Raw genomic sequence first — 19,312 nt, forward strand, 5'->3', positions numbered from 1 at the left:
TTGACAAAATTTTCTATAGAAATAATATTTTGACAAAATTTTCTATAGAAATGATATTTTGCAAAATTTTCTATAGAATTAAAATCTTGACAAAATTTTCTATAGAATTAATATTTTGACAAAATTTTCTATAGGAATAACATTTTGACAACCTTTTCTGTATAAATAAAATCTGACAAAATTTTCTAAAGAAATAAAATTTTGACAAAATTTTCTATAGAAATTAAATTTTGAAAAAATTTTCTTTAGAAATAAAATTTTCTATAGAATTAATATTTTGACAAAATTTTCTATAGAAATAAAATTTTGACAAAATTTTCTTTAGAAATAAAATTTTGACAAAATTTTCTTTAGAAATAAAATTTTCTATAGAAATAAAATTTTGACCAAATTTTCTATAGAAATAAAATCTTAACAAAATTTTCTATAGAAATAAAATTTTGACAAAATTTTCAATAGAAATAATATTTTGACAAAATTTTCTATAGAAATAATATTTTGCAAAATTTTCTATAGAATTAAAATCTTGACAAAATTTTCTATAGAAATAAAATTTTGACAAAATTTTTAATAGAATTAGTATTTTGACAAAATTTTCTATAGAAATAAAATTTTGACAAAATCTTTAGAAATAAAATTTTGACAAAATTTTCTATAGAAATAAAATTTTGACAAAATTTTCTTTACAAATAAAATTTTCTAAAGAAATAAAATTTTGACAAAATTTTCTATAAAAATAAAATTTTGACAAAATTTTCTATAGAATTAATATTTTGACAAAATGTTCTATAGAAATAAAATTTTGACAAAATGTTCTACCGACGTTTGAAGAATTTATAAGACAATTTAAAGAAGTTTTGCATCGGCAACTGTTACCACAACCTTTGTAATTCGATTCGATGTACTTCGGCATGGCGTTTGTGCTGTACGAGTATATATTGTTTATTTGAGGAAGTTTATATCGATCAATTTTCTGATATTGGCTGTCCTAGTTTTAAGCTAATTTGTCCAAAATATTGTTTTCTTTTTTTAGATGGAAATCTTATTAATGGAAAATTTACAACACCCACCAATGAAGTGAAGCAAAACGTTGAGGTTTAAATACTGGCTGGCAGATCTAATCATTTGTTGGTCCATATGTAAGTTAAAAAAATTGAAATCTTTTGGTATTAGCAAAAATCGGAACTAGGAAATACTAGTGAGCCTATAAGCGAATTAAAAATGTTTACTACATTTAAATTCGAAGTAGTGATCATGCAAATACTCTTTCTATAGTTGACTTTCATCCTTGTCTTTTTGGGTGTTTTATTTTTAGAAATTTACCGCAATTGACTAGGTCAGCGAATCAATTGGTGTCATTTCGTTTGCTTGGGTCCATGCGATTAGTATTTTCTTCAATTTATTTATTTTCGACAGTTTGGTTTGCTTAATGGTTATTGGTTATCTTTTAAATAAAATTTCTAGTCAACCTGTTGACGTTGAGTGAGAAGTTGTTACATTGATTTTATTTCTAAAGAAAATTTATTTTGTTGACACCATGTGTCTATCTCGTAGCCTTCTGGGTGTTGCAAACATATGCACTAACTTATAGTACCCTGTTCCATAGTGTGACTCAGGGTATAATGAGCTTGGATTAAAGCACACCGATGTACAAAAAAATTTAGATAGGAAACCGCTACCAAATCTGGATTTGTTTGGATTTTCGATGAGAAGACATTTCAAATTGAATAGTTTGTGAACAAACAAAATTATTTTGTTTACTTGTCAAAGAGGTCAGCTTACAATGTGCACCAGAACTTAAGCACCGCCGATGGTAATGGTGTGGGCCTCAGTAACGGGCGACGGTCACTCTCTGCTTATATTCATCGACCGTTGGGTCTAAATAAAAGCCGTATGTTATCGAGAAAGTTTCCTAAAGGCACAATTGAATCATTGGGCAGACAAAAAATTAGATTTTTGCGCCTAAGGCATTTTGGAGAGTAAGGTTGCCCATAAAAAATATCAAAGTTTCGATCACCTCAATACAGTGCTTCGCCGGGAATGGGGCAAAATACCGCAGAAACATTTTCGCTTGAAGGCCATAAGTCATGACAGAGGTAGCCAAGGTGAACAAATCTAAACTGATTTTAAAATTTGACATTATATCCGACATTTTTAGTTTCTGAAGAAACAAAGAATGAAAAGTGAAAAAAATATCGCGCTTGAAAAAAGCTCGAAAAATATAAATTTTTATTTGAAGAGTTTCTTTTGATTATATCTTCTTGAATATACAAAGATTGAATATAAAATTCTTCATCATTTCAAGAAAATTAAACAAAAATATATTTTTTTTACATAAAAAAACTTCTTAAATGTGAGCCAGAGTTTATTCATTCTAAAATTAAATTAATTTCGAGTTACATAGGGAAATTTGTCATAAGACATTGCTTCAAAATTTCCACGGTATTTGAAATATTTTTGATATTCTTCAATCGCACATTTTGCACTCTTTCATAGAAATCTGTCTATGGATTTGATGATGCCAACACCTGAAGTCATGATGAGACTCTGGTGTGCTGTCACATTCTTATATCGTCTGACAGATATACATCAACCATTTTTGGAAATCTTGTTCGATATCCAACCAAATAAATTCAATTTTCAATTTATATCACATATCAAGAGGATATCAATTTGATGTGCAATACCTCAGAAGGCAATATCCATCTCCGTTGGCATGAGAATCCTTTGGTATAAACGGTGGAAAAAAATAACAATAAACCCAGAGCAACCAACCAAATCCAAAGAGATTCAATTAAAAATTAGTTTTCCGTCTTTTTTTTTGTTTTTCTTTTATGAAAATCATCCATAAATCCAAAACGGCAGCCCATCGGTAGCCAGCAACAATTGCTTCATAGACTAGACAATAACCCTGGAATACACTTGAGTCCCATAACTTTTCAACAGCAGTTGAGAAAGAAGAAACAAAAAAAAAAGCAAAAAGATCATCAGCAACCGCAATGACAACAATGGCCAAAAAGAGTGCGTAACTCTCCTGGGACAATGCAAGGGAACTGTAAGAAGACCATGCAGTGGTTGCAGTGGTCGAGTATCACCAATTTTGCCCTATACTAAAATATCAAAGATCCCAACTGCTGTTAGAGATTCTTAAAATGGTCATTGTAGCCATGCGTGAGTAACCATTGTATAATGGAAGAGTCAGCCAAAGAAACCAATTATGGTGTCTGCTGTCAGTCCGTTACAAAAGAAAATTCAAAAGCAATATACCTACCGAGAAAGAAACCTATTCATCCATCCATCCATCTTTCCAGCCATAAGCAAAGGAAAGGAGCGTTCAAATAATTTCCAATATAAAGGCTAAAGTATAAAGGTAGCCAAAAGCCAAGGAACAATAAATGGAACATAAAAGTGATGACAGCGGCACGTTGACAATGGGTAAGGATAGCAACACCAAAGCAACCTTTGAAGATATGGACAGAACCCTTCAAAGTTGGGAGTATCTGGTCTACTCGTTTTTGTTTTTCAATGGGATAGAATTATAAGAGACTTTAGCTTATCGATTAGGATGCTTGTTACAGTTTTTCGAAAAAGAAACAAGTATATACGGCTGAAAGTTCGGTCAGGCCGAATCCAATGTACTCTCCACCATGGATAACAATCGAATAACATGGGTAACAATTGGCAAGACCTCTTAATACTTCTTAACACTGTCTTCTAATATGAACCAATTTTCGCAAAGCAATTAGCGGACAAAAAATTTCAACGGTATTGGATGAAATTTGCTTTTCCAAGAGGTTCCAGTAGTCAAATCTGGAGGTCGGTTTATATGGGGGCTAAACGTAAACGGTTCCGCTATGCCCAATTTGTAATACCATCCGACCTAGATCAATAATATCCACTTGTACCAAGTTCCAAGTTGATAACATGTTTCGTTCAGAAGTCAGTATGATTTCAACAGGCGTACGGACGGCCATCGCTGGATTGACTGAATTGAATTTTACTGCAGCTCAGACATATTTGATGGGGTCTAAGACTAATATTTCGATATGTTACAAACGAAATGACAAAGTCAGTACGCCCCCCATTGTGGAGGGTATTAAACAATTGCAACATAAAGATATATAAAAGTTTAATTGTAGTGTCGTCTGGCGTGTAGGGCCCACAGTCGGTAGAATTCTACCAAAAAAGATAGATTTTTTACTGTTTCGTAGATTGGTAGAATTTGCAAATATTTCCCTCCAACTAAGATGTACTTCAATTTTTATAGAAATACAATTTTCTACAGAAAAACATTTTTATATAATTATAGAAAAACATTTGACAAAATTTCCTAAAGAAAAAAATTTTGACAAAATTTTCTATAGTAAAAAATTTGAAATATTTTCTATAGAAAAACGTTTTGAAAAAAATTTTGTAAAGAAAAAAATTTTGACAAAATTTTCTATAGAAAAAAATTTGAAAAATTTTCTATAGAAAAACATTTTGACAAAATTTTCTATAGAAAAAAAAAAATTTACAACATTTTCTATAGAAAAAAACTTTTCACAAAATTTTCTAGTGAACAAAAATGTGACAAAATTTTCTATAGAAAAACATTTTGGCAAAATTTTCTATAGAAACAAATTTTGACAAAATTTTCTATAGAAAAAAATGTTACCAAAATTTTCTATAGAAATAAATTTTGTTGTTGTTTTTTTATTTCAGCTTAACACCATGCAGTGACTAAACTACAAGTGTGGCTTAACCAACAGAGGAAAAGAATTTTTGTCAAATTTATTTGGGCAAAGCCCTATAGACTGCAAGATGGTTGGAAAAATTTTGACGAAATTTTCTATAGAAAAGAAAGTTTGACAAAATTTTCTATAGAAAAAAATATTGACAAAATTTTCTGTAGAAAAAAATGTTGACAAAGTTTTCAGTAGAAAAATATGTTGGCAAAATTTTCAACAGAAAAAAATATTATAACAAAATTTTCAATAGAAAAACATTTTGACAAAATTTTCTATAGAAACAAATTTTGACAAAATTTTCTATGGAAAAACATTTTGACAAAATTTTTTATGGAAAAACAAATTGACAAAATTTTCTATGGAAAAAAATTTTAGCAAAATTTTCTATAGAAACGAAAAAAAATTTTGACAAAATTTTCAATAGAAACAAATTTTTTATAAAAAAAATTTTCTATAGAAAAATTTTGACAAAATTTTCTATAGAAAACAAGTAAGGAAAGACTAAAGTCGGGCGGGGCCGACTATATTATACCATGCACCACTTTGTAGATCTAAATTTTCGATGTGTTGGGGCTATATATAAAGGTTTGTCCCAAATACATACATTTAAATATCACTCGATCTGGACAGAATTTGATAGACCTCTACAAAATCTATAGACTCAAAATTTAAGGCTAATGCACTAGGGTGGAACACAATGTTAGTAAAAAAATATGGGAAACATTTAAATCTGAAGCAATTTTAAGGAAACTTCGCAATAGTTTATTTATGATATATCGCTCGATATATATGTATTAGAAGTTTAGGAAAATTAGAGTAATTTTTACAACTTTTCGATTAACAAGTGGCGATTTTACAAGGAAAATGTTGGTATTTTGACCATTTTTGTCGAAATCAGAAAAACATATATGTGGGAACTATATCTAAATCTGAACCGATTTCAACTAAATTTGGCACGCATAGCAACAATGCTAATTCTACTCCCTGTGCAAAATTTCAACCAAATTGGGACAAAACTGGCTATTAGAACCATATTAGTCCATATCGGGCGAAAGATATATATGGGAGCTATATCTAAATCTGAACCGATTTCAATCAAATTTTGCACACTTAACTGTACTACTAATCGTACTCCTACTGCAAAATTTCAAACAAATTGGGCCAAAACTCTGGCTTCTAGGACCATATTAGTCCATATCGGGCGAAAGATATATATGGGAGCTATAACTAAATCTGAACCGATTTCAATCAAATTTTGCACACTTCACTATACTACTAATTGTACTCCTAGTGCAAAATTTTAACCAAATTCGGCCAAAAATATGGCTTCTGGGGCCATATAAGTCAATATCGGGCGAAATATATTTGGGAGCTATATCTAAATCTGAACCGATTTCAATCAAATTTCGCACACTTGACTATACGACTAAGTGTTATGTTGGTACAAAATTTGAAGCAAATCGATATAAAACTCTGGCTGCTGGGTCCATATTAGTGCATATCGGGCGAAAGCTATATATGGGAGCTATATCTAAATCTGAACCGATTTCTTCCAAAATCAACAGGGTTCTATTCTGACCCAAATTAGGAACATGCGCCAAATTTGAAGGCGATTGGACTTAAATTGCAACCTAGACTTTGATTCACAGACAGACGGACGGACGGACGGACGGGCGGACAGACGGACATGGTTATATCGACTCAGGGACCCACCCTGAGCATTATTGCCAAAGACACCATGTGTCTATCTCGTCTCCTTCTGGGTGTTACAAACATATGCACTAACTTATAATACCCTGTTCCACAGTGTGGCTCAGGGTATAAAAATTTGACAAAATTTTCTAGTGAAAAAAAAAAAAATAAATTATTTTTTTAATTTAGTAGATTTTTGGTTATTTTTGGCACGAGTGGCAACCGTGGTAGGGCGTCATAACTCAGCTCATACTAAATTATATTCATATCTGTTCAACCATAGATATAACTCCATACTCATTAATTAATCGGATTTATACAAATTTGGCACGATGTTTTAAAATCATAAATATCATTCAAAAATAATCGAAATCGGTTCATAACTGATGATTTGACAGCTAAACCAAAATTTCATACCCCCATGATGAGCAACTTTCAACGCCAATAGGGGCCCAAAAACTTGCAAACTTAGAGGAAAACACTTCAGCTTTCACACAAAAAAATATGTTGATATCTTTATCCGATCAAAAGTTACAAAATTACTTCCAAAAACATCGATTTGGAACCACTGCGCCAAGTGGGTTAACTCATCGTAGTTAATTTCAAGGCGGTTTTTCTTGAAGATCGTCCAAAATCTGTTGCTGTTCCGGTATCCATTGATGCTGTGCGCTAACTGATATTGCAAGATTGTCATGTTACCTATCGTGAGATTGAGGCAATCTTACACTGAAAAAACAGTGAACCCACTAGGAAGAAATGTTTCGTTTAATTTTAGAAGATTTTGAATATTTGTAGAAAATTTTAACTAAACAGTATTACAAACGTTGGCATCACGCCGATGTCATCAAAATAAGTAAATATTTTTCGACAAATTCAAGAAAATTTATTTGACATAACTAAGTTTTTTCACTTGTTAAAGAAAATTTTGTAGTTTGAAGGAAAAACTTGGAGTTCAAAATTGCAAGAATGTCTTTAGTGATATACGAAGTTCATGATGGACGCATTTTTGGTAAAATTTACAAATTTAAAGAAATTCTGAACTATTTTGTGGAAGGTACGAATTTAGTTAATCATTATGCTTCATTCGAGTTTAGTTTTTTCCTCGGTTTTAGTTAATTTAACTAACGTAAACAAAAAATTATTAGAGTAAAGGGAACTTTCTCCGAACATAATAATTCCATGAACTAAAATAAAGTTAAATTGGCTTTAGTGAAATAGAGAGTTCACTTTTTTTTTTGAGTGTAAGCATTCTTCTTTTAATTAAAATTTAATTTAAAGACAATTTTCCTTAATATTGTGTCAATTGCGAGTCCTAAAATTTAGGGTGCAGAATCTTTCATATTTTGTCAGTGTACCTACGTATAGTTCATAAAATTAATTCTGTTCATAAAATTTATTCTGCACCACTACCGTGGTACAAGGTATAATAAGTTTGTGCATTTGTATGTAACGCCAAGAAGGAAAAGTCTGAGACTCATCGTTTAGTATACCGATCGCCTTAAAATTAACTTCTGAGACGATTTAGCGATTCCCGTCTGTCTGTCTGTATGTCTGTCCGTCCGTCTGTCTGTTCATGTATTTTCTGTGCAAAGTACAGATCGCAGTTTAAGTCCGATCGTCCTCAAATTTACGTAGGGTGGTTTTTTGGGACAGTGGCAATCGCTATTGATTTTGAAAAAAAATCGGTTCAGATTTAGATATAGCTGCCACACCCACAAAAAAGTGACCCCTTCTTTAAGTTAAAATGAACTCATTGTGAAGAAAGTTGAACTTTGTATAGCGCCAACGACATTTTTATTTGTTTGAACGATATGATTTTCGTAGAAATTAGGTAGAATGCATTCCATATATTGGTTAACATTTTCCTATATTTATGTACCACTATACTACAGAATGAACAAATTGAACTGAATTGAATTCATATATGGAATGATTTTATTGAATTTTTTTTCATTCATTTGGACAAATCTTACATATTTGTGGTAAACCTTTTACTTCAAAATTAGAACTGCTTATCTTCGTTTTTAAATACAATTTTGTTTATTTATATAGGCAATTTTTTCTTCAATAAAAGACATGTTTTTTTAAATATATTACATATATTTATTACGAATCAACAGCGTCGAAATATTAGTTTATTATTCCACTATTTCCAATTTCTATGTATGGTTATCAACTGTAAAACGTATTTTTATACCCTCCATCATAGGATGGGGGTATATTAACTTTGTCATTCCGTTTGTAACACATCGAAATATTGCTCTAAGACCCCATAAAGTATATATATTCTGGGTCGTGGTGAAATTCTGAGTCGATCTAAGCATGTCCGTCCGTCCGTCCGTCCGTCCGTCTGTCCGTCTGTTGAAATCACGCTAACTTCCGAACGAAACAAGCTATCGACTTGAAACTTGGCACAAGTAGTTGTTATCGATGTAGGTCGGATGGTATTGAAAATGGGCCATATCGGTCCACTTTTACGTATAGCCCCCATATAAAGGGACCCTCAGATTTGGCTTGCGGAGCCTCAAAGAGAAGAAAATTTCATCCGATCCGGCTGAAATTTGGTACATGGTGTTGGTATATGGTCTCTAACAACCATGCAAAAATTGGTCCACATCGGTTCATAATTATATATAGACCCCATATAAACCGATCCCCAGATTTGGCTTGCGAAGTCTCCAAGAGAAGCAAATTTCATCCAAGGCGGTTGTAATTTGGAACATGGTGTTAGTATATGATCTTTAACAACCATGCCAGAATTGGTCCATATCGGTCCATAATTATATATAGCCCCCATATAAAACGTTCTCCAGATTTGACCTCCGGAGCCTCTTGGAGAAGCAAAATTCATCCGATCCGGTTCAAATTAGGAACGTGGTGTTAGTATATGGTCGCTAACAACCATACCAAAATTGGTCCAATCACACAAAAATTGGTCTATATCGGTTCATAATCATGGTTGCCACTAGAGCCAAAAATAATCTACCAAAATTTTATTTCTATAGAAAATTTTGTCAAAATTTTATTTCTAGAGAAAATTTTGTTAAAATTTTATTCGGTTCATAATAAAATTTTCATCATTTTCAAAATTTTATTTCTATAGAAAATTTTGTCAAAATTTTATTTCTATAGAAAATTTTGTTCAAATTTTATTCGGTTCATAATCATGGTTGCCACTCGAGCCACAAATAATCTACCAAGATTTTATTTCTATAGAAAATTTTATCAAAAGTTTATATCTATAGAAAATTTTGTTAAAATTTTATTTCTGTAGAAATTTTTGTCACAATTTTCTTTCTATAGAATATTTTGTCAAAATTTTTATTTCTATAGAAAATTTTGTGAAAATTTTATTTCTATAGAAAATGTTGTTAAAATTTTATTTCTGTAGAAAATTTTTTCAAAATTTTATGTCTACTTTGTCAAACTGAATTATATACGTATTGGATCGATCTTTTTTGATTTAATTTATACCACGTATGGACTTACATACAATTTAGAAGATGGTGTTAGGAGGTTTTAAGATACCTTGCCATCGGGAAGCGTTACCGCAACTTAAGTAATTCGATTGTGGATGGCAGTGTTTAGAAGAAGTTTCTACGCAATCCATGATGGAGGGTACATAAGCTTCGGCCTGGCCGAACTTACGGCCGTATATACTTGTTTTTTCTTCTTCTTGTACCTTTCACTTTTAATAAGTTGCTGTATAACGATTTTGTCCTACTTTTACAATTTCAATACCTAACATACAAATATAAAAAATCATAAACTATTTTTTTTACAAAAGGTTATCGTCCTGAATGTTACCTGATGAATGAAGGGGTTGTTATTCTGTTGGTTAATATAACAAATATTTTATATACTTTATTTGTTATTTATTATATTATTTTACTATATTATTTTTATACCCATCACCACTACGGTGGTGATGGGTATAATAAGTTTGTGCATTTGTATGTAACGCCAAGAAGAAGTAATCATAGACCAACCTTTTAGTATACGGATCGGCTTAGAATTAAATTTTGAGTCGATTTAGCGATGTCCGTCTGTCTGTCTTTCTGTCTGTCTGTTGATGTATTTGTGTGTGCAAAGTACAGCTCGCAGTTTTAGTCCGATTGTCCTAAAATTTTGTATAGGGTCCTGTTTCGGCTCAAAGACGATCCCTATTGATTTTGGAAAAAATCGGTTCAAATTTAGATTTAGCTGCCATATATATTTTTCACCGATCTGGTCATAATTGGCGTGTATATCAACCGATGTTCCTCAAATTCCGTACATCCGAATATGTTATGAGTCTCGAAAAACTTGCAAAGTATTAGCCAAATCGGTTCAGATTTAGATATAGCTCCCATATATAGCTTTCGCCCGATTTACACTCCTTTGCCCACAGAGGCCAATTTCTTCCTCCGATTTAGTTGAAATTTTTCAGAGGGAGTAGAATTAGCATTGTAGCTATGCGTGCCAAATTTGGTTGACATCGGTTCAGATTTAGATATAGCTCCCATATATATGTTTTTCTGATTTCGACAAAAATGGTCAAAATACCAACATTTTCCTTGCAAAATCGCCACTGCTTAGTCGAAAAGTTGTAAAAATGACTCTAATTTTCCTAAACTTCTAATACATATATATCGAGCGATAAATCATAAATAAACTTTTGTGAAGTTTCCTTAAAATTGCTTCAGATTTAAATGTTTCCCATATTTTTATACCCTGCTCCACACTGTGGAACAGGGTATTATAAGTTAGTGCATATGTTTGTAACACCCAGAAGGAGACGAGATAGACACATGGTGTCTTTGGCAATAATGCTCAGGGTGGGTCCCTGAGTCGATATAACCATGTCCGTCTGTCCGTCCGTCCGTCGGTCTGTGAACACATTTTTGTGATCAAAGTCTAGGTCGCAATTTAAGTCCAATCGCCTTCAAATTTGGCACATGTTCCTAATTTGGGTCAGAATAGAACCCTATTGATTTTGGAAGAAATCGATTCAGATTTAGATATAGCTCCCATATATATATTTCGCCCGATATGGACTTATATCGCCCCAGAAGCCAGAGGTTTACCCCAATTTCGTTGCACTAGGAGTACGTTTAGTAGTGTAGTCAAGTGTGCCAAATATTATTGAAATCGGTTCAGATTTAGATATAGCTCCCATATATATCGTTCGCCCGATTTACACTCATATGACCACAGTGGCCAATCTTTTACTCCGAAATTTTGCACAGGGAGTAGAATTAGCATTGTAGCTATGCGTGCCAAATTTGGTTGAAATCGGTTCAGATTTAGATATAGCTTCCATATATATGTTTTTCTGATTTCGACAAAAATGGTCAAAATACAAACATTTTCCTTGCACGCAGAGAAGAAACATGATTGCCACAATCATATTCGAAGAGCAAAATAATATGATAGCAGCTATTTTTGCGGCGACCATGTAACATTTTAACCTGCAACCATGTTGGCTCAGTGAACATGGTTCTAAGAAAAATACAATTGTCCTCATCTAAAATGTTATTATATTGATAAAAAGAATTTTGTTTCCATTAAAAGACAATGGTCACGATCTAAAATGTTACGGGATTCGCCAAAAATGTGTTTCTTCCAGTTAAAAGAATATGGTCACAACCTAAAATGTTTTGATCCTTATGAAAAAAACCATTTTCGTCGTCGAAAAAAGGACGCCACTTGAGAAAAGAAAACACAAAATTAACTTTATTTATTTGTTTTTATTTATTTATAAACCAAGTCATTGTTTATTTCTATTTATAATGCCGTTCAAGCAAACATCATATATTTGTACACTATTTTATTTCAATTTCAACAATAAGTAATTATTCCATATTTACTTCGTGCCCATCAAATGTACAAACGCAGGCATCATGTAACTGCAAATAAAAATAAATTATACCATATATCAAAATGCAGAACAAAAACCAGGTATATTTTTTTTAATTACACTTTCCTTTTTTGTATTCACATAAAACCACGTGCCACTTCTGAATAAATAAATTAACACAATATTCCGTATTCTCCGTCCATTCCAAGAAACAATCAACACACGACTGACGCGAAAATGAAAATCGTGTGTACCTGCTCAATGTTTTTATAAAATTCTTGTCGCTGCAAAAAAAATAAAAAATTAAATGGTCACGAAAACAATGTACATGGTCTTTATGACCATGTAATGGTTGTGACATGTCTATACGTAAACTATAAAAATATTTTTTTCTCTGCAAAAAAGTAAAAAAATTGAATGGTCAGATACATGATTTTCCTGACCATATAATGGTCTCAAATTCTATCATTTAAATAATAGAACATGTTTGCGGCATTTGAGAGCCATTTAAATGCTTATTGCCAGCATATATTTTTCTCCGCTCGAAAATTATTTTTACAAAGACAAAATACATGGTTTTCGCGACAATTACATACTCTAAATAAGCATTAAATAGATGCGGCAACCATGTCCAAACATGTTTTTTCTGTGCGTGTGTAAAATCGCCCCTGCTTAGTCGAAAAGTTGTAATAATGACTCTAATATTCCTAAACTTCTAATACATACACCCTCAAAAAAAAATCGCTTCTTTAACATATGTTCCAAACATATTTTGCAGGAAGCACATATATTATTGGATGCTGCCGAAACATTAATATGTTTGTTTTATGTGAACATATTATATGTTTGGAAGCATTTTGAGCCCAAAAATATTATATGCTTGGAAGAATTTTTCGCAAACACGATTGTGCTCATTCCCTAACATACTCGTAATTTTCACTTCCACGAAATATTTTAGTTCTTGGCACCTTTTTCTGTAATACAAATAATGTTGAAGAAATTATTCACTTTTATAAATTTTTTAAATCTTACCTTTCGCCTGCACGGAGAATCGAACCGTTTGTAAGCCAACACACTATCCACTGGGCTACGTAGCTGTTATAGTCACCAGTAGATAATTATCGTTATAAGTTACATTTATATAGCATAGTTTGCAGCGCCCACGAGCCCATGCAAACATAACATTATTTAACAGAAACATACATTTGTTTGCCACGTGGAGCAGTCTGCCTGGCATGCAAAGGGTCGTGGGTTCAATCCCTGCTCCGACCGAACCTTTTTTTTTAATTTACACATTTATATTTATACCATATTAAATTTTTATAATGAAACTTCGAAATGTGGGTTATTAAAGATTTATAGTCAGTAACAGTGCTTGATATAAACGAAATTGACTGATTTTTATATAAAATATTTTTTTATTGCAAAAATAACAATTTTGTAACAAAAAACTGTTTTTGCTACAAAACTTTAAAATTTGGAAGGAATTTACTAGCATTTAACACCATCGCTCTAAAATGCCTCTTATTTTTCTTTAATAATTCATTTTAATGAAAGTAAACTTTTTAAATTGTTTTAGCTGCAAAACTCGAACTTAATGTCCGCTTTTATATTTGAACGTGTCCGTCAACTCCTCGTGGACTACTTATTATTAAAGAGGAATTAAACTTTGTTTTTATACATTTTACTTTGTGATTTTTCACTATTTCCTCCTTATTTCATTTTACTGTCCCAACTCTAAAAAGAGTATAGTGTTTTTTTCATTATTTGTATGAAGACCCCTGATTTCTTTTAACGAATCAAGAAAAAAATTGTGCCCATAATGCCAAAATGATACACAAAACACATGTCCACACATACATAAAATACTGCTCTCATGGCGAAATCATATGCTGTTTGTTTTTCAAATGTCTATTCTCTTGGTTCCGAATGTCTATTCTCTTTATTCAAATTAAATAATATTTAGACTTAAGAATATCAAATTTTTGGCTTTTCATAAAACAGTTTTCCGAAACAGCATACAAGCGGTTCCTTTACTTTACTCGTAGTAAAAAGTAGTAAAAGAGAGAAATATTGAAAATCCTCTCAGATTTCTATATTTGTTAAATGTACAGGAACGAAAATATAGTAAAAATTGTAAAAATGTCAAATAAAAAACAAAAGAAGCATTGTGATTTGAATAAATATTTTCAAAACATGTAGGTAAATTAAATACTTTTATATAGATTTTTTTTTTTGACAAATGGCAGATTTTTTGCAAGAAACTTTGAAATCCTTATTACGATAGAAAGAAGCTATGGTTTTTACTTTGTTATAAAAAGTACTCCTTTTGCAAAATTTTTAATCAAAGTAAAACTCTGGCTTCTGGGCCATAAAGTTGAGTAATAGCGCATATTATCAGTATCTTATAAGGTGGGGTTTTTCATTCCGTTTGCAACACATACAAATAACGAATTCTGACTATATAAAGTATATATAGTCTTGATCAGGGAGAAATTATAAGACGATGTCTCTCTGTCTGGCTATCTGTTATAATCAGGCTACTTCCATCAATAATGAACCTATAGTGCTGAAATTTTAACAGACATGTTTTTCTTCTACATGCAGGTCAATTTTGAAGATAGGACTACTTCGGCCTAAGTTTCGATTTTACTTCCATATGAACCGACCCCCGAATTGGGGTCTTCATGACATAGACATTAAAACTTTTATCCGATTTGCATGAAATTCAAAACGTAGAGGTACTTTTGGTCCATTAAAGGGTGTGCCGAATTTGGTGTGAGTCGGTCAATGTTTTGGTACTTTTTTCGAAACAAGTGGTATTGGTTCGGCATTGTTTTGAAATTCCAAATTGTGGAGTCTACACGTTAAATCTAAAGCACAAAGGTGCACAAAATTTTCCTCCAGAATACGTAGAATTTTATAAGGAATGTAGTCCTTCTAGACTCAAAATACAGACCCCACTTTGTTCAAATTTTGCAAAAAAATAAATTGTAAGGTCCTATCTCGCAAATATTAGATATATTCGCACACATACACAATCTTTTTATGGTAGTTTATAAGTTCTATCCAGCAAAGCAAAAATCATGAAAATCGGTGCATAAGTGCGCGTTTGCCAAGTAACACTAAATTGCATACATCCGAGGTGTCCAACTTCCAACGTCTATAGACCAGCCCGTGAATCCACTAGGGACCAAAAAACTCTAAATATAGAGAAAAACATTTCAGCTTTGGCACAAAGAAAAAATTATGATGATATCTTAATCCATTAAAAAGTTACAGATTTATTTCCAAAAAAAAAAACGATTTGGAACTTCTTTAGTTTGGAAAATTTGAAAACAAATAATTATTTTTGTCATGACATATCTACAACTTTTACTCGAAAGAATTTGTCGAGTAACTTGTAGTAAAAAAATTTTAAAAGAGACATGCATTTTGACATTGTTCTCTTAAAATTGTTTACTACTTTTACTATTTTTTGGGGTTGAGGAACGGTTTCTAGTAAAAACTAGTAAAAGTAGTAACTAGTAGTACGTAAAGGAACACAACTAATATTTAGACTTAAGCATATCAAATTTTTGGCCTTATCATAAAACAGTTTTCCGAAACAACATACAAGCGGTTTCACAGAAATTGTTCTCTTTTGATTCTGTCGCTGTGTTATGTTGATATCTTTCATTTTCATTTTTTTACTGACATTGTGTTCCACACTAGTGCATTAGCCGACTTAAATTTTGAGCCTATAGATTTTGTAAAAGTCTTTCAAATTCTGTCCAAATCGAGTGATATTTAAATGTATGTATTTGGGACAAACCTTTATATATAGCACGCAACACATTTGACGGATGTGATATGGTATCGAAAATTTAGATCTACAAAGTGGTGCAGAGTATAATATAGTCGGCCCCGCCCGACTTTAGACTTTCCTTACTTGTTTTGTCAAAAAATAGTTCCCTTCAAGAGCGATACAACGATTGTAACGACCTTCCAATTTTTTGATACCATTTTGGTAGTACTCCTTTAGTTTTGCCTCAAAATAGGCCTCAGTTTCGGCGATCACCTCTTCATTGCAGCCAAATTTTTTCCCTGCGTGCATCCTTTTGAGGTCTGAGAACAAGAAAAAGTCGCTGGGGGCCAGATCTGGAGAATACGGTGTGTGGGGAAGCAATTCGAAGCCCAATTCATGAATTTTTGCCATCGTTCTCAATGACTTGTGGCACGGTGCGTTGTCTTGGTGAAACAACACTTTTTTCTTCTTCATATGGGGCCATTTTGCCGCGATTTCGACCTTCAAACGCTCCAATAATGCCACATAATAGTCACTGTTGATGGTTTTTCCCTTCTCAAGATAATCGATAAAAATTATTCCATGCGCATCCCAAAAAACAGAGGCCATTACTTTGCCAGCGGACTTTTGTGTCTTTCCACGCTTCGGAGACGGTTCACCGGTCGCTGTCCACTCAGCCGACTGTCGATTGGACTCAGAAGTGTAGTGATGGAGCCATGTTTCATCCATTGTCACATATCGATGGAAAAACTCGGGTGTATTACGAATTAACAGCTGCAAACACCGCTCAGAATCATCAACACGTTGTTGTTTTTGGTCAAATGTGAGCTCGCGCGGCACCCAGTTTGCACAGAGCTTCCGCATATCCCAATTTTGATGAATGATATGACCAACACGTTCCTTTGATATCTTTAAGGCCTCTGCTATCTCGATCAACTTCATTTTACGGTCATTCAAAATCATTTTGTGGATTTTTTTGATGTTTTCGTCGGTAACCACCACTTTCGGGCGTCCAGTGCGTTCAACGTCCTCCGTGCTCATTTCACCACGCTTGAATTTTGCATACCAATTAATTATTGTTGATTTCCCTGGGACAGAGTCCGGAAACTCATTATCAAGCCAAGTTTTTGCTTCCACCGTATTTTTTCCCTTCAGGAAACAGTATTTTATCAAAACGCGAAATTCCTTTTTTCCACGTTCTATCTCACAAACTAATTGACTTACAGACGTCAAATTTTGACACGAATCATTTGAAGGTTGGTACTATATAAAAAGAATATGCATTTAATACTAGCGACGCCATCTATGTGTCAGACCGAGGACTTATCAGCCAACCTGTTAATAATTTGTTTAGTGAAAAAAGAGCGAAAAACTAAAAATAACGGCATATCTCAAAAACAGTTTTTTAACATTTTTTTTCGAATTCAGCAGATCAAAATACATAGGAAAAGTCACCTCTCATCAAATATACATTTTCAGTATAAACTAGTGTTATCCAATCTAGTTGAAAAGGAAGTATATTTAAACTTTCCCCTACTTACAGCAAAAGTGAGTCATAAAACATGAGCTGGCAAATCCACCCGTTTACAATCCCTGGTTAAAATTTACTTAGAATTGCCCATTGAGTAATTCGATCATGTTTTAGTGATTTTAGTTGTCACATACATATAAGATATTTGGAGACATTTGTGCATGCTAGGTGCGAGGTGCGAGGTCATTATTATATGCAACAAAATGCCTCACGCTTGAGTGCATGCAAAGACATGCAAAATGTTTAAAAGCGTGCGTGCATAATTAAAATATATTGCGACATCGAATAACAATGATCACAAATACGGTGACTGAGGGCTTTCCATGTCATATCATCCAAACGTCTGCCAGGCAGCAAATGTTCGTTTAATTCGATGCTCATTTCGAATGACTCAACAAATCGAAATGATATGCAACAATGAAGAATCGCGGTTAATTGAAAGTAGTAGCCGTTCAGATGAACGATGTAGGTTTTTAATTGACGACTACGATAGCTCGAATAGAAGTTTGTTTTTTTTTTTATACCCTCCACCATAGGATGGGGGTATATTAACTTTGTCATTCCGTTTGTAACACATCGAAATATTGCTCTAAGACCCCATAAATTCTGGGTCGTGGTGAAATTCTGAGTCGATTTGATGTCCGTCCGTCCGTCCGTCTGTTGAAATCACGCTAACTTCCGAACGAAACAAGCTATAGACTTGAAACTTGGCACAAGTAGTTGTTATTGATGTAGGTCAGATGGTATTGCAAATGGGCCATATCGGTCCACTTTTACGTATAGCCCCCATATAAACGGACCGCCAAATTTGGCTTGCGATTGCTCTAAGAAAAGCAAATTTCATCCGATCCGGCTGAAACTTGGTACGTGGTGTTCTTATATGGTCTCTAACAACCATGCAAAAATTGTTCCATATCGGTCCACTTTTACGTATAGCCCCCATATAAACGGACCCCCAAATTTGGCTTGCGACTGCTCTAAGAGAAGCAATTTTCATCCGATCCGGCTGAAATTTGGTACATGATGTTGGTATATGTTCTCTAATGACCATGCAAAAATTGGTCCACATCGGCCCATAATTATATATAGCCCCCATATAAACCGATCCCCAGATTTGACCTCCGGAGCCTCTTAGAGGAGCAAAATTCATCCGATCCGGTTGAAATTTTGAACATGGTGTTAGAATGTGGTCTCTAACAAACACGCAAGTATTGGTCCATATCGGTCCATAATTATATATAGCCCCCCATATAAACCGTTCCCAGATTTGATTTCCGGAGCCTCTTGGAGGAGCAAAATTTATCCGATCCGGTTGAAATTTGCAACGTGGTGTTAGTATAAGGCTGCTAATAACCATGCCAAAATTGGTCCATATCGGTCTATACTTATATATAGCCGATCCCCAATCACATATCGGTTCATAATCATGGTTGCCACTCGAGCCAAAAATAATCTACCAAAATGTCATTTCTATAGAAAATGTTGTCAAAATTTTATTTCTATAGAAAATTTTGTCAAAATTTTATTTCTATAGAAAATTTTGTCAAAATTTTATTTCTAAAGAAAATTTTGTCAAAATTTTATTTCTATAGTAAATTTTTTCCAAATTTTATTTTATTTCTATAGAAACTTTAAACTTAATTATATACGTATTTAATCGGCTTTTTTTAGTTTAATATATACCACGTATGGACTATGTGGTATATATTACGGTGTTAGGAAGTTTTAAGATA

General features: G+C 32.9%; 1 long non-coding RNA gene across 1 annotated transcript in view; it reads left to right on the plus strand.

Moving 5' to 3' along the window:
• Positions 1-19,312, plus strand: part of LOC142237273 (uncharacterized) — a 109,212-nt gene that overhangs the window by 83,825 nt on the left and 6,075 nt on the right. The window contains exon 2 of the long non-coding RNA XR_012722420.1: positions 1,034-1,139. This is a non-coding gene — a long non-coding RNA (uncharacterized LOC142237273). The remainder of the gene's footprint in view (positions 1-1,033; positions 1,140-19,312) is intronic.

Source organism: Haematobia irritans, chromosome 4, assembly GCF_050003625.1.
Source record: "Haematobia irritans isolate KBUSLIRL chromosome 4, ASM5000362v1, whole genome shotgun sequence".
Lineage (NCBI taxonomy): Eukaryota > Metazoa > Arthropoda > Insecta > Diptera > Muscidae > Haematobia > Haematobia irritans.